Source organism: Manis pentadactyla, chromosome 13 (genome assembly GCF_030020395.1).
Source record: "Manis pentadactyla isolate mManPen7 chromosome 13, mManPen7.hap1, whole genome shotgun sequence".
NCBI classification, from domain to species: domain Eukaryota; kingdom Metazoa; phylum Chordata; class Mammalia; order Pholidota; family Manidae; genus Manis; species Manis pentadactyla.
The window spans coordinates 28,732,920-28,746,310 of record NC_080031.1 but is presented as its reverse complement, the minus strand read 5'-3'; the positions used below and the strand labels follow the sequence as shown (position 1 = coordinate 28,746,310).

Here is a 13,391-nt window from a genome sequence, read left to right as displayed (position 1 = left end):
TCATCTTCCAGAAGTGGGCAATCCTACCAGGAGGTGTTAGCCACCAGATCAACATCAAACACAACCATGACTTGATCTGCTATTGTCTTTCTTATATTGTTTTCAGCATATTTCATTATTTTCCTGCCTCTCTTTAGGTTCTAAGTTCCTTAACCTTCTAGGCAGTACACTGTCAGGGTCATTTTGGGAGAGAAAAAATACTGCTGAAACCTTCATCAACCTTGGCTAATTTCTGGAAATGCACTGCCCACCTTAAAACTTGGATTCCTGTCACCAGTAATACTCAAAGTGCATGCATTTCAATTTCTTAGTGTTGTGGTCAAGAGGATGAAGCACCAGCAAAATATCGGATCTGTGTGTCTCATATGTGAAATGTTGGTGAAAACCCCTATAGGCCTCAGTTCTCAGGTGTTCTTTTACTTAAGTATTCTTGTACAAATAAGGGAACTCCTCAATGTACCAAACATGATCCCAGCCTATGAACCAGTTTTTAGTTTGAATGGTGGAAGAAAACCTCAAAATACGCCTTCTGCATAAAGTGCTTTGAGTATTAATTAAGTGCAACCAGAACGCCCTTGTCTTCAGCTGTGTGTGTCTGTGAGCTCAGGTTCTTTCATAGGGTGGGATCTTTTCTAGGTTACCTATTTACAAAAAGCATCAGCTTGTATACTCATGAAGAATTTGAAATGAAGTTAGAAGTACAGTCATTGAATTACATTTATAGAATTGGAAATGGGTGTTAATCACCCAATCTGAAACTTCTAGTTCCTGGACTTTACCACCAATAGGTTACCAAGAATTCTTCATAACGGTTTCTCTAAGTGTAGCATGGATAGTCTAACAGCATGCACTGCATTATTTTAGAAGCATGATTTGTTTGTGCAAATGTTAAAATTGACAATAACACTTGTAAATTTTTGCATTGCTTAATCTTTTTTATTGCAATGGGAATCTCAGGAAAATAGAGGGCTTAGCACCTCTTTTTATCTGGAGAGGTGTCTCAGTCAAGGTATCTGTGTCCTAAAGCAGGGCACAATTGCACAGCTATGCAGTCTTTACAATGTCCTCTGATGAAAGTGCTTTGATACCCACTTTGCCTGTGATCATGAAGCACAGAATGTTCCAGAATGCCAGACCTAAGCGGCAGAAGGTCAGAGCTGGAAGGGACCTGCATGTCGTCTGGTCCCCTCCCCTTGGCTACAGCCTCAGGGCAGTAGCATAACGGGAAATGCACGGCTGAGAGGGCTTCCTCTTCAAGGCTTGCAACCTTGTTTGACAACACCCCTCCTCCCACCCACCCCGCCGCCCCGCCATGAAACTGGCTTCATTGTTCACACTGATGATTCTGAGGATAGAACAGATCCAGCCCACCAGCGGTTCATTTCCCTTCAAACAGTCTGTGTCAGCACCACACTCTCCTCATGGCATTCTTCATGTCTCTTGTTTCTCAGTGTGTAGATGAGAGGGTTGAACATGGGGGCAATCATGGTGTAAAACAGGGCAAAAACGTTGTCAGTATTGACAGAATCAGCCATGGGAACATAGGTGAAGATGAGGGGCAGGAAGAACATGAATACGACAGTGGCGTGAGACCTGCAGGTAGAGAGGGCTTTGCGGTGGCCCTCGGACGAGCGGGTCCTCAGGGTGGACAGGATGATGATGCAGGAAATCACCAAGGCAACAAAGGTCAAAATGGACAGCATCCCTGTTGTGGTGATGATTGCAATGACCAGAAGGCTAGTGTCGGTGCAGGCCAGCTTCAGCAAGGGAATACGTCACAGCAATAGTGGTCTGTCTGACTGGGGCCACAGAAGGGAAGCACAGTGATGACCAATACATGCGGGATTGAGTGGATAAATGCTTGAGAATGGAGGCCACCACAAGGGCAAAGCACACCCGTCTGCTCATGATGGCCATACAGCGGAGGGGTCTGCAGGTGGCTGCATAGCGGTCATAGGTCATGGCCATCAAGATGAAGATCTCCGCGGCACCAAAAAAGTGGACGTAAAACATCTGGGCCATGCAGCTGTTGTAGGAGATGGTCTTCCTCTGAGCCAGCCAGTCTGTGATGAATTTGGGGGCCACCGTGGAGGTGAAGCAGACATCCATGAAGGACAGGCAGCTGAGGAAAAAGTACATGGGCTGCTCCCTGAGGCGGCTGCCCCTGATGGTGAAAAGAATGAGCAGGTTTCCTGAGAGAATTGCAATATAGCAAAGTGAGAAAAGCACAAAGCAGGCAACCTCTGCATCATCATCTCTAGAGAGTCCCAGGAGGATAAACTCTGTGATGTTTTGATGTCCCATTGCTACTGTTGGCTTGATCATTTAGAAGTGGAACATTCAACTTTTTAAAATTACTGTTTTTTAAAAGTCACTCATTTATTCAATAAACATAATTATTATTTATGATAAAATCACTATAATTAGTGCTAAGGGTACAGCAGGGTACAGAGTAGGTATAGTTTCTACTCACAAGTACAGTACAATTCAATAAAGAAGTCATATAGTTAGAAAAATAGCACATATAACACCAGTTAATTGAAATGTTGATCAATCCCAAAGCCTCAGACTTACCACGAGCAACAGGATGAAAACTTAAAAGGTTAAACTTTGTGTTTCAGGTCAATTCTGAGATGCAATTTCAGTATTACACCTCAGAGTGATTTTTGGTTCTTTGGCTTGTATAAAACAGCAGTGCGTTTCTCTGTTCTCCAAGGCCAGGAAGATCACCGTTATTCTCAGTCCTTCCCAGTGACTAAATCTGTGCTGAATCCTGAAAGCCCCATAATGTCACCAGGCTTCAAGAGCTCATAATTTTAAATACTGAACCTCTGGGTGACAATTTCAGAAAGTGGCTTCAGTACCTTTTCATGAACATTTTTTTAAAAGTGCATGGAGAGAAAGAACAAAAATCGGATTATTGGGGAAAGGGTTCCTCCTTTATATGGGCTTATGGGACATTTACAGTTTCCTGGAATTGATGTTATTTCCCAGTTCACTTATCAGTCTAACCCAGGAGTTCCCCTCATTTTTGCCTTTTTTTTTTTTTGTGAGGGCATCTCTCATATTTATTGATCAAATGGTTGTTAACAACAATAAAATTCTGTATAGGGGAGTCAATGCTCAATGCACAATCACTAATCCACCCCAAGCCCAACTTTCATCAGTCTCCAATCCTCTGAGGCATAATGAACAAGTTCTTACATGGAGAACAAATTCTTACATAGTGAATAAGTTACATGGTGAACAGTACAAGGACAGTCATCACAGAATCTTTTGGTTTTGCTCATGCATTATGAACTATAAACAGTCAGTTCAAATATGAATACTCATTTGATTTTTATACTTGATTTATATGTGGATACCACATTTCTCTCTTTATTATTATTATTTTCAATAAAATGCTGAAGTGGTAGGTAGATACAAGATAAAGGTAGAAAACATAGTTTAGTGTTGTAAGAGAGCAAATGTAGATGATCAGGTGTGTGCCTGTAGACTATGTGTTAATCCAAGCTAGACAAGGGCCATAAAACATCCACGTATGCAGAAGATTTCTCTCAGAACAGGGGGGGTGAGGTTCTAAGCCTCACCTCTGTTGATCCCCAATTTCTCACCTGATGACCCCCCTGCGACTGTGCCTGTCTTAGGTTGTTCCTCCCTTGAGGAATTTTACCCGTCTCTGGCTAACCAGTCATCTTCCGGGGCCATACAGGGAAATGTAAAGTTGGTAAGTGAGAGAGAAGCCTTATTGTTTGAAATGGTTAGCTTTTTATTTCTTTGCATATTTATGCCCTGTAGCTTCCATGCCCAGCATTTGTCTTGAGGTATCTTTACCACTTGGAAGAATTATGATACTCGGTAAAATTGATATGAGGCACGAATTCTATTTAAGGGTTGTAATTAGGAAGGAAGAAGAAAAGCTATAGAAGTAGCAGTCGGAACAAAACATGGGAAGATTGATTATTTCTTTGACATATCTTCTTGTAGAGTAACTTCAGCATGTATAGGTTTTCAGCTACTACTTAAATTGCACACACACATTAACATAATAGGAGTACAGTTACATAACCAAAGCATACCTGTAATTACCAGCCATCTCCAGTGAAACCAAGAAAACCAGTTAGGCACGTTAGGCATTTGTGAAAACTTATCTATGATATGGTGGATATTGTCCAACTGAACTTGAACAGTTTGAGAGAAAACAGACAAATTAAAACAATCCATTCCTGGGGAATGTTCACATCCCTTATGTTCTTTTAACAGTAAATAGTCTGTAGTTGTAAGATTTTGGAGCGCTACAATTTGCACTTCTCCTAATTCTTGGTTGAGTTCCAACAGTATAGATCCAGTCAAATTTGTTGTTTTACTGTATGCACAGGCCTGCTTAGATATCTCCTTCTTCATTCCCATGGCAAGTCCAGGAACTGGTGGGATGAGTGCATCTACAGCTGTAGCAGTGCGTGGATCTTTGTTGGGGTTTTTTGATGATCATCTTCTGGCATGAGTCTTCCAGAGAGTACTGATGTTGGAAGTTCTTTTTCATATCGTATCTTAGTTCATTTTCAGGGTAGCCCAATTAGGCTTTGATCCTCTGTATAAACACAAACAGACCCTTTGCCTACACTTTTATATGCCCTATATACCCTTGTGTAGAACTCATTGGAGGTTACCACACAGGAACTGCCTTTTGTTTTTTTTTTTTGGTATCACTAATCTACACTTACGTGACAAATATTATGTTTACAAGGCTCTCCCCTATACCAGGTCCCCCCTATAAAACCCTTTACAGTCACTTTCCATCAGCATAGCAAAATGTTGTAGAATCACTACTTGCCTTCTCTGTGTTGTACAGCCCTCCCTTTTCTCCTACCCCCCCATGCATGCTAATCTTAATACCCCCCTACTTCTCCCCCCCTTATCCCTCCCTACCTACCCATCCTCCCCAGTCCCTTTCACTTTGGTACCTGTTAGTCCATTCTTGAGTTCTGTGATTCTGCTGCTGTTTTGTTCCTTCAGTTTTTCCTTTGTTCTTATATTCCACAGATAAGTGAAATCATTTGGTATTTCTCTTTCTCCGCTTGGCTTGTATCACTGAGCATAATACCCTCCAGCTCCATCCATGTTGCTGCAAATGGTAGGATTTGCTCTTTTCCTATGGATGAGTAGTATTCCATTGTGTATATGTACCACCTCTTCTTTATCCATTCATCTATCGATGGACATTTACGTTGCTTCCAATTCTTGGCTATTGTAAATAGTGCTGCGATAAACATAGGGGTGCACTGATCTTTCTCATACTTGATTGCTGCATTCTTAGGGTAGATTCCTAGGAGTGCAATACGGGGTCAAATGGTAAGTCTGTTTTTAGCATTTTGATGTACCTCCATACTGCTTTCCACAATGGTTGAACTAACTTACATTCCCACCAGCAGTGTAGGAGGGTTCCCCTTTCTCCACAGCCTTGCCAACATTTGTTGTTGTTTGTATTTTGGATGGCAGCCATCCTTACTGGTGTGAGGTGATAGCTCATTGTAATTTTAATTTGCATTTCTCTGATAATTAGTGATGTCGAGCATCTTTTCATGTGTTTGTTGGCCATCTGTATTTCTTTTTTTGGAGAACTGTCTGTTCAGTTCCTCTGCCCATTTTTTAATTGGGTTATTTGTTTTTTGTTTGTTGAGGCCTGTGGGCTCTTTATATATTCTGGACGTCAAGCCTTTATCAGATGTGTCATTTTCAAATATATTCTCCCATACTGAAGGGTTCCTTTTTGTTATATTGATGGTGTCTTTTGCTGTACAGAAGCTTTTCAGCTTATTATAGTCCCACTTATTCATTCTTGCTGTTGTTTTCCTTGCCCGGGGATATATGTTCAAGAAGAGGTCACTCATGTTTATGTCCAAGAGGTTTTCGCCTATGTTTTCTTCCAAGAGTTTAACTTCCAAGAGTTTAACTTCCAAGAGTTAAAGTTTCCAAGAAACTTACATTCAGGTCTTTGATCCATTTTGAGTTTACTTTTGTATATGGGGTTAGACAATGGTCCAGTTTCATTCTCCTACATGTAGCTGTCCAGTTTTGCCAGCACCACCTGTTGAAGAGACTGTCATTTCGCCATTGTATGTCCATGGCTCCTTTATCAAATATTAATTGACCATATATGTCTGGGTTAATGTCTGGATTCTCTAGTCTGTTCCATTGGTCTGTGGCTCTGTTCTTGTGCCAGTACCAAATTGTCTTGATTACTATGGCTTTATAGTAGAGCTTGAAGTTGGGGAGTGAGATCCCCCCTACTTTATTCTTCTTTCTCAGGATTGCTTTGGCTATTCGAGGTCTTTGGTGTTTCCATATGAATTTTTGAATTATTTGTTCCAGTTCATTGAAGAATGTTGCTGGTAGTTTCATAGGGATTGCATCAAATCTATATATTGCTTTGGGCAGGATGGCCATTTTGACGATATTAATTCTTCCTAGCCACGAGCATGAGATGAGTTTCCATCTGTTAGTGTCCCCTTTAATTTCTCTTAAGAGTGACTTGTAGTTTTCAGAGTATAAGTCTTTCACTTCTTTGGTTAGGTTTATTCTTAGGTATTGTTTTTTTTTGATGCAATTGTGAATGGAGTTGTTTTCCTGATTTCTCTTTCTGTTGGTTCATTGTTAGTGTATAGGAAAGCCACAGATTTCTGTGTATTGATTTTGTATCCTGCAACTTTGCTGTATTCCGATATCAGTTCTAGTAGTTTTGTGGTGGAGCCTTTAGGGTTTTTTATGTACAGTATCATGTCATCTGCAAATAGAGACAGTTTAACTTCTTCTTTACCAATCTGGATTCCTTGTATTTCTTTGTTTTGTCTGATTGCCGTGGCTAGGACCTCCAGTACTATGTTAAATAACAGTGGGGAGAGTGGGCATCCCTGTCTAGTTCCCGATCTCAGAGGAAATGCTTTCAGCTTCTCGCTGTTCAATATAATGTTGGCTGTGGGATTATCATAGATGGCCTTTATTATGTTGAGGTACTTGCCCTCTATTCCCATTTTGCTGAGAGTTTTTATCATGAATGGATGTTGAACTTTGTCAAATGTTTTTTCAGCATCTATGGAGATGATCATGTGGTTTTTGTCTTTCTTTTTGTTGATGTGGTGGATGATGTTGATGGACTTTCGAATGTTGTACCATCCTTGCATTCCTGGGATGAATCCCACTTGGTCATGGTGTATGATCCTTTTGATGTATTTTTGAATTCGGTGTGCTAATATTTTGTTGAGTATTTTTGCATCTACGTTCATCAGGGATATTGGTCTGTAGTTTTCTTTTTTGGTGGTGTCTTTGCCTGGTTTTGGTATTAGGGTGATGTTAGCTTCATAGAATGAGTTTGGGATTATCCTCTCCTCTTCTATTTTTTGGAAAACTTTAAGGAGAATGGGTATTATGTCTTCCCTGTATGTCTGATAAAATTCCGAGGTAAATCCATCTGGCCCGGGGGTTTTGTTCTTTGGTAGTTTTTTGATTAACGCTTCAATTTCATTGCTGGTAATTGGTCTGTTTAGATTTTCTGTTTCTTTCTGGGTCAGTCTTGGAAGGTTGTATTTTTCTAGGAAGTTGTCTATTTCTCCTAGGTTTCCCAGCTTGTTAGTATATAGGTTTTCATAGTATTCTATAATAATTATTTGTATTTCTGCAGGGTCCGTCATGATTTTTCCTTTCTCCTTTCTGATACTGTTGATTTGTGTTGACTCTCTTTTCTTCTTAATAAGTCTGGCTAGAGGCTTATCTATTTTGTTTATTTTCTCGAAGAACTAGCTCTTGGTTTCATTGATTTTTGCTATTGTTTTATTCTTCTCAATTTTATTTATTTCTTCTCTGATCTTTGTTATGTCCCTCCTTCTGCTGACCTTAGGCCTCATGTGTTCTTCTTTTTCCAATTTTGATAAGTGTGACATTAGACCCTTCATTTGGGATTGTTCTTCTTTTTTTAAATATGCTTGGATTGCTATATACTTTCCTCTTAAGACTGCTTTTTCTGCGTCCCACAGAATTTGGGGCTTAGTGTTGTTGTTGTCATTTGTTTCCATATATTGCTGGATCTCCATTTTGATTTGGTCATTGATCCATTGATTATTTAGGAGCATGTTTTTAAGCCTCCATGTGTTTGTGAGCCTCTTTGCTTTATTTGTACAGTTTATTTCTAGTTTTGTGCCTTTGTGGTCTGAAAAGTTGGTTGGTAGGATTTCAATCTTTTGGAATTTTCTGAGGCTCTTTTTGTGGCCTAGTATGTGGTCTATTCTGGAGAATGTTCCATGTGCAGTTGAGAAGAATGTACATCCTGTTGCTTTTGGATGTAGAGTTCTATAGATGTCTATTAGGTCCATCTGCTCTACTGTGTTGTTCAGTGCTTCCGTGTCCTTACTTATTTTCTGCCCAGTGGATCTATCCTTTGGGGTGAGTGGTGTGTTGTAGTCTCCTAGGATGAATGCATTGCAGTCTATATCCCCCTTTAGTTCTGTTAGTATTTGTTTCACATATGCTGGTGCTCCTGTGTTGGGTGCATATATATTTAGAATGGTTATATCTTCTTGTTGGACTGAGCCCTTTATCATTATGTAGTGTCCTTCTTTATCTCTTGTTACTTTCTTTGTTTTGAAGTCTATTTTGTCTGATATTAGTACTGCAACCCCTGCTTTCTTCTCGCTGTTGTTTGCTTGAAATATGTTTTTCCATCCCTTGACTTTTAGTCTATACATGTCTTTGGGTTTGAGATGAGTTTCTTGTAAGCAGAATATAGATGGGTCTTGCTTTTTTATCCATTCTGTTACTCTGTGTCTTTTGATTGGTACATTCAGTCCATTAACATTTAGGGTGACTATTGAAAGATATGTACTTATTGCCATTGCAGGCTTTAAATTCGTGGTTACCAAAGGTTCAAGGTTATCCTCTTTAGTATCTTACTACCTAACTTAGCTCGCTTATTGAGCTGTTCTATACACTGTCTGGAGATTCTTTTCTTCTCTCCCTTCTTATTCCTCCTCCTCGATTCTTCATATCTTGGGTGTTTTGTGCTGTGCTCTTTCTAGGAGTGCTCCCATCTAGAGCAGTCCCTGGAAGATGTTCTGTGGAGGTGGTTTGTGGGACGTAAATTCCCTCAGCTTTTGTTTGTCTGGGATTGTTTAATCCCACCATCATATTTGAATCATAGTCGTGCTGGATACAGTGTCCTTGGTTCAAGGCCCTTCTGTTTCATTGTATTAAATATATCATGCCATTCTCTTCTGGCCTGTAGGGTTTCTGTCGAGAAATCTGATGTTAGCCTGATGGGTTTCCCTTTATAGGTGACCTTTTTCTCTCTAGCTGCCTTTAACACTCTTTCCTTGTCCTTGATCTTTGCCATTTTAATTATTATGTGTCTTGGTGTTGTCCTCCTTGAATCCTTCTGTTGGGGGTTCTGTGTATTTCCGTGGTCTGTTCGATTATTTCCCCCCCCCGTTTGGGGAAATTTTCAGCAATTATTTCTTCTAAGATACTTTCCATCTCTTTTCCTCTCTCTTCTTCTTCTGGAACCCCTATAATACGGATATTGTTCCTTTTGGATTGGTCACACAGTTCTCTTAATATTGTTTCATTCCTGTAGATCCTTTTATCTCTCTCTATGTCAGCTTCTATGCGTTCCTGTTCTCTGGTTTCAATTCCATCAATGGCCTCTTGCATCCTATCCATTCTGCTTATAAACCCTTCCAGAGGTTGTTTCATTTCTGCGATCTCCTTTCTGGCATCTGTGATCTCCTTCCGGACTTCATCCCATATCTCTTGCGTATTTCTCTGCATCTCTGTCAGCATGTTTATGGTTCTTATTTTGAATTCTTTGTCAAGAAGACTGGTTAGGTCTGTCTCCTTCTCTGGTGTTTTCTCTGTGATCTTTGTCTGCCTGTAGTTTTTCCTTTTCATGGTGATAGGAATAGTTTGCACAGCTGGAACGAGTGACGGCTGGAAGAACTTCATTTCTTGTTGGTTTGTGGCCCCCTCTCCTGGGCGAACAGCGACCTCTAGTGTCTGGTGCTGGGCAGCTGCGCGAAGACAGGGTTTCTGCTTCCTGCCTGGCTGCTATGGAGTTTATCTCCGCTGTTGCTGTGGGCGTGGCCTGGCTCGGGCACCTGCTCCAAAGTGGTGGAGTCGCATTGGAGGGGGAGCGGTCAGGAGGCTATTTATTTCCGTAAGGGGCCTCCGTGCTCCCTGCATCCCAGGGGAGTAGGGTGCCCAGAGATCCCCAGATTCCCTACCTCTGGATTAATTGTCCCACCCTGCCCCTTTAAGACTTCCAAAAAGCACCCGCCAAAACAAAACAACTACCACAAAAAAAAAAAAAAATTTTTTTTTAATTAAAAAAAAAAAAATGTGGCCACTCGTTTTTCTTTATTCTCCGGCGCCAGCCTCAGGTATCTGTTCACCGGTCCTGCTGCCCTGTTTCCCTAGTATTGGGGTCCCTATCCCTTTAAGACTTCCAAAATGTGCTTGTCAAAACAAAACAGCAAAAAAAAAAAAAAATGGTCACTCGCTTTTCTGGTGTCCTCCGGCGCCAGGCCTCCTGTGCCTGCTCACTGTTCTTGCTGCCGTGTTTCCCTAGTACTGGGGTCCCTATCCCTTTAAGACTTCCAAAAAGCGCTCGCCAAAACAAAACAGCAAAAAAAAAAAAATTCGTCGCTCACTTTTCTTATGTCCTCCGGTGCCCTGCCTCTGGTGCCCGCTCACTGTTCTTGCTGCCCTGTGTCCCTAGTATCCAGGGCCCCCTGCGCACACACTGTGTCTGCACTCTGGCCTGGATGGCTGGGGCTGGGTGTTCGGCAGTCCTGGGCTCCGTCTCTCTCCCGCTCTGCCTGCTCTTCTCCCGCCAGGAGTTGGGGGGAGGGGAGCTCGGGTCCCGCCGGGCTGGGGCTTGTATCTTACCCCCTTCGCGAGGCGCTGGGTTCTCTCAGGTGTGGATGTGGTCTGGATATTGTCCTGTGTCCTCTGGTCTTTATTCTAGGAAGAGTTGTCTTTGTTATATTTTCATAGATATATGTGGTTTTGGGAGGAGATTTCCGCTGCTCTACTCACGCTGCCATCTTTCGATCTCTCCCATTTTTGCCTTTTAATCACACTTTCTGGCATTCCTTATTAGGACTGCACCCTTGGAGTGGTAAATTGCACCTACAGATTCTTTTTCACTTTCTCTGTTTCAACACCTTGCATCTCTTTGAATTGCACCACTTTATTTCCTTATCAGGCTTACTACATGCTCATGAACTCGTGTCTTGGAATGTTCTACTTTAAAAGAACATGTCTCTTTGGTGCAAAATATTACACTACCTCCGACTTTCTTTTGGCAACCTAATCTAAAATGTATCACAAAACTAGGATCACAAAACTCAAGGCTCAGTTTTATAAAAAATAAACCCTACACCCTGATGAAATTTGGCAACCTCTTTGTGAAGGGTTATAATAGCCACTGAATAATGACCTTCATTTCATATTCTTTTGAAATTGTCTTAGAAAAATGGTCATTTAGCGTACATTTAATAGGATTTTAGGGAGCTCATGGACTTTTGATTTGAGTTCCATCAGTGAACCTCAAGTCAACACCTTGTGGTCTTATTTCTTGCAAAATGTCTGGAAATAATCAGTGTCACATGAACAAGATGTCAACTTCAATTTCTCCGAGCTTTGTTGTGATTTCTTTAAAGTAAAGAGTTAAAGATACTTTTCACTCTAAATTACCTATTCTTTCCTTAAAATAAAATTCCCTCATTGACTGTAAAACTGTATTAAAATACATAAAAAGATTGAAACAAGTAAAAGGATATACCATGTTTATGCTTAAAAAGGATCAATATAAAAAAGATGTCAATTCTTCCCAAATTAATCAATACATTCAAAAGTAAAACAAATATTCAGAGTAAAGTTTTCATTGCATTTGAAAAACTGATTCCAAAATTCAGAAACAGTTAATATCCAGAAGAGTTAAGCCAACTCTTTAAAAGGAAAAACAAAGAGGACATACATCCATTTTCGAAATTGAAAAGCATATCATGAAGTTTTGGCAATTAAAAAGTTGGTGGTAAAGAGAGATTGTTTGTCTTGAAGACAGTCAATAAATAAATACATAAGTATATTGGAATTTATTCTCTGTTTAAGCTGAAATTTTAAATTCTGAAATAGTGGAGTTCTAATAACTGGTATGAAGACTTGTCATCTTCTGGAGGAAAAGAATACTGCTCACATCACAAAGGCACAAACATTTATATTCCACATGGTTGAAAGATACAAGTGTATCACACAAAACTAGAAAAAAAATTGAGAAATAAGTAGAATGGGTTTATATCTGAAGCAGGAGCATTTTAAAGCAAAGCACAAAAAATAAACTCATAAAAAAACACTTAAAATTACTGTTTCACCAAATTCCATATGAACAAATATTTTAAAAGTGAAAATTGGAGTATTTGTAAATTCTGCAAATGAATGATACACAGATAAGTAACTCAATATTCTAAGAGCAAAATATTTGAGTAAGCAATACACAGGAAGGAAATTACAAATGGTCAAAAGCATATGTAAAAGTACTCAATCTTATTAGAATCAGGACAATGAAAATTAAACAACAATGAAATACTATTCTTACTCATCAGTGTCATAAAAATAAAATTTAAAGAGCAGTCTGTATAAAATTGCAATGAGTGTCACAGCAAAACTACCCCAGAAAGCATTCAGAAGGATATCACTGCAGATAGACACATTTGACTGTGGGAAATAGAAGAGATCCAAATACCTACATTAGGATGAAAATGAGGAGTGGTATGTTCTTATGGAAAACAAAACAGAAATTTAAATGTTGGCTCCATAAGCCACATCTACCATGATAAGGTATATTTTTGAGCCAAAAATAATTAAGTGTGCAAAAATAGTCACAGTATAATAACTTGCATGTTAAAAAAAATGACACCCATAGAACACCATGTGGTTTCTGTGAGAACCTCTGTGCTTGTAAATATAGGAAAAGATGAGGAAGGGAAGACTGGCTTCTCAGAAATGAAGGGAGTGATGGTCAAAGGGGATTTTAGGGCTATGCAATATTTTGATTTCTTTACTAAAGAGATTACATTTCAGTATTATTTCCATAATTTAATAAATTAATAAGTTAATAAATTAATAATTAATTAAAAAAACTCATCATCTTATGATATGCTTTAAGGACACAATACACAATGAATGGAATTAAACAAAATAAAAAGTAAACCATGATCCTTTAGTGAAATTCAGTAAACTCGATAACTTGGTCTTCACTAGTTACCACACTGTTTCCTCAATTACTACATTTAGAAAAATGTACACACCTGTATCTGAATTTGGTTTCATATCAACATACAACA

General features: G+C 39.7%; 1 pseudogene; it reads right to left on the bottom strand.

The window, feature by feature from the left end:
* Positions 1-1,402: 1,402 nt before the first annotated feature.
* LOC118921107 (olfactory receptor 4P4-like) lies at positions 1,403-2,304 on the bottom strand (annotated as a pseudogene).
* Positions 2,305-13,391: the final 11,087 nt, after the last annotated feature.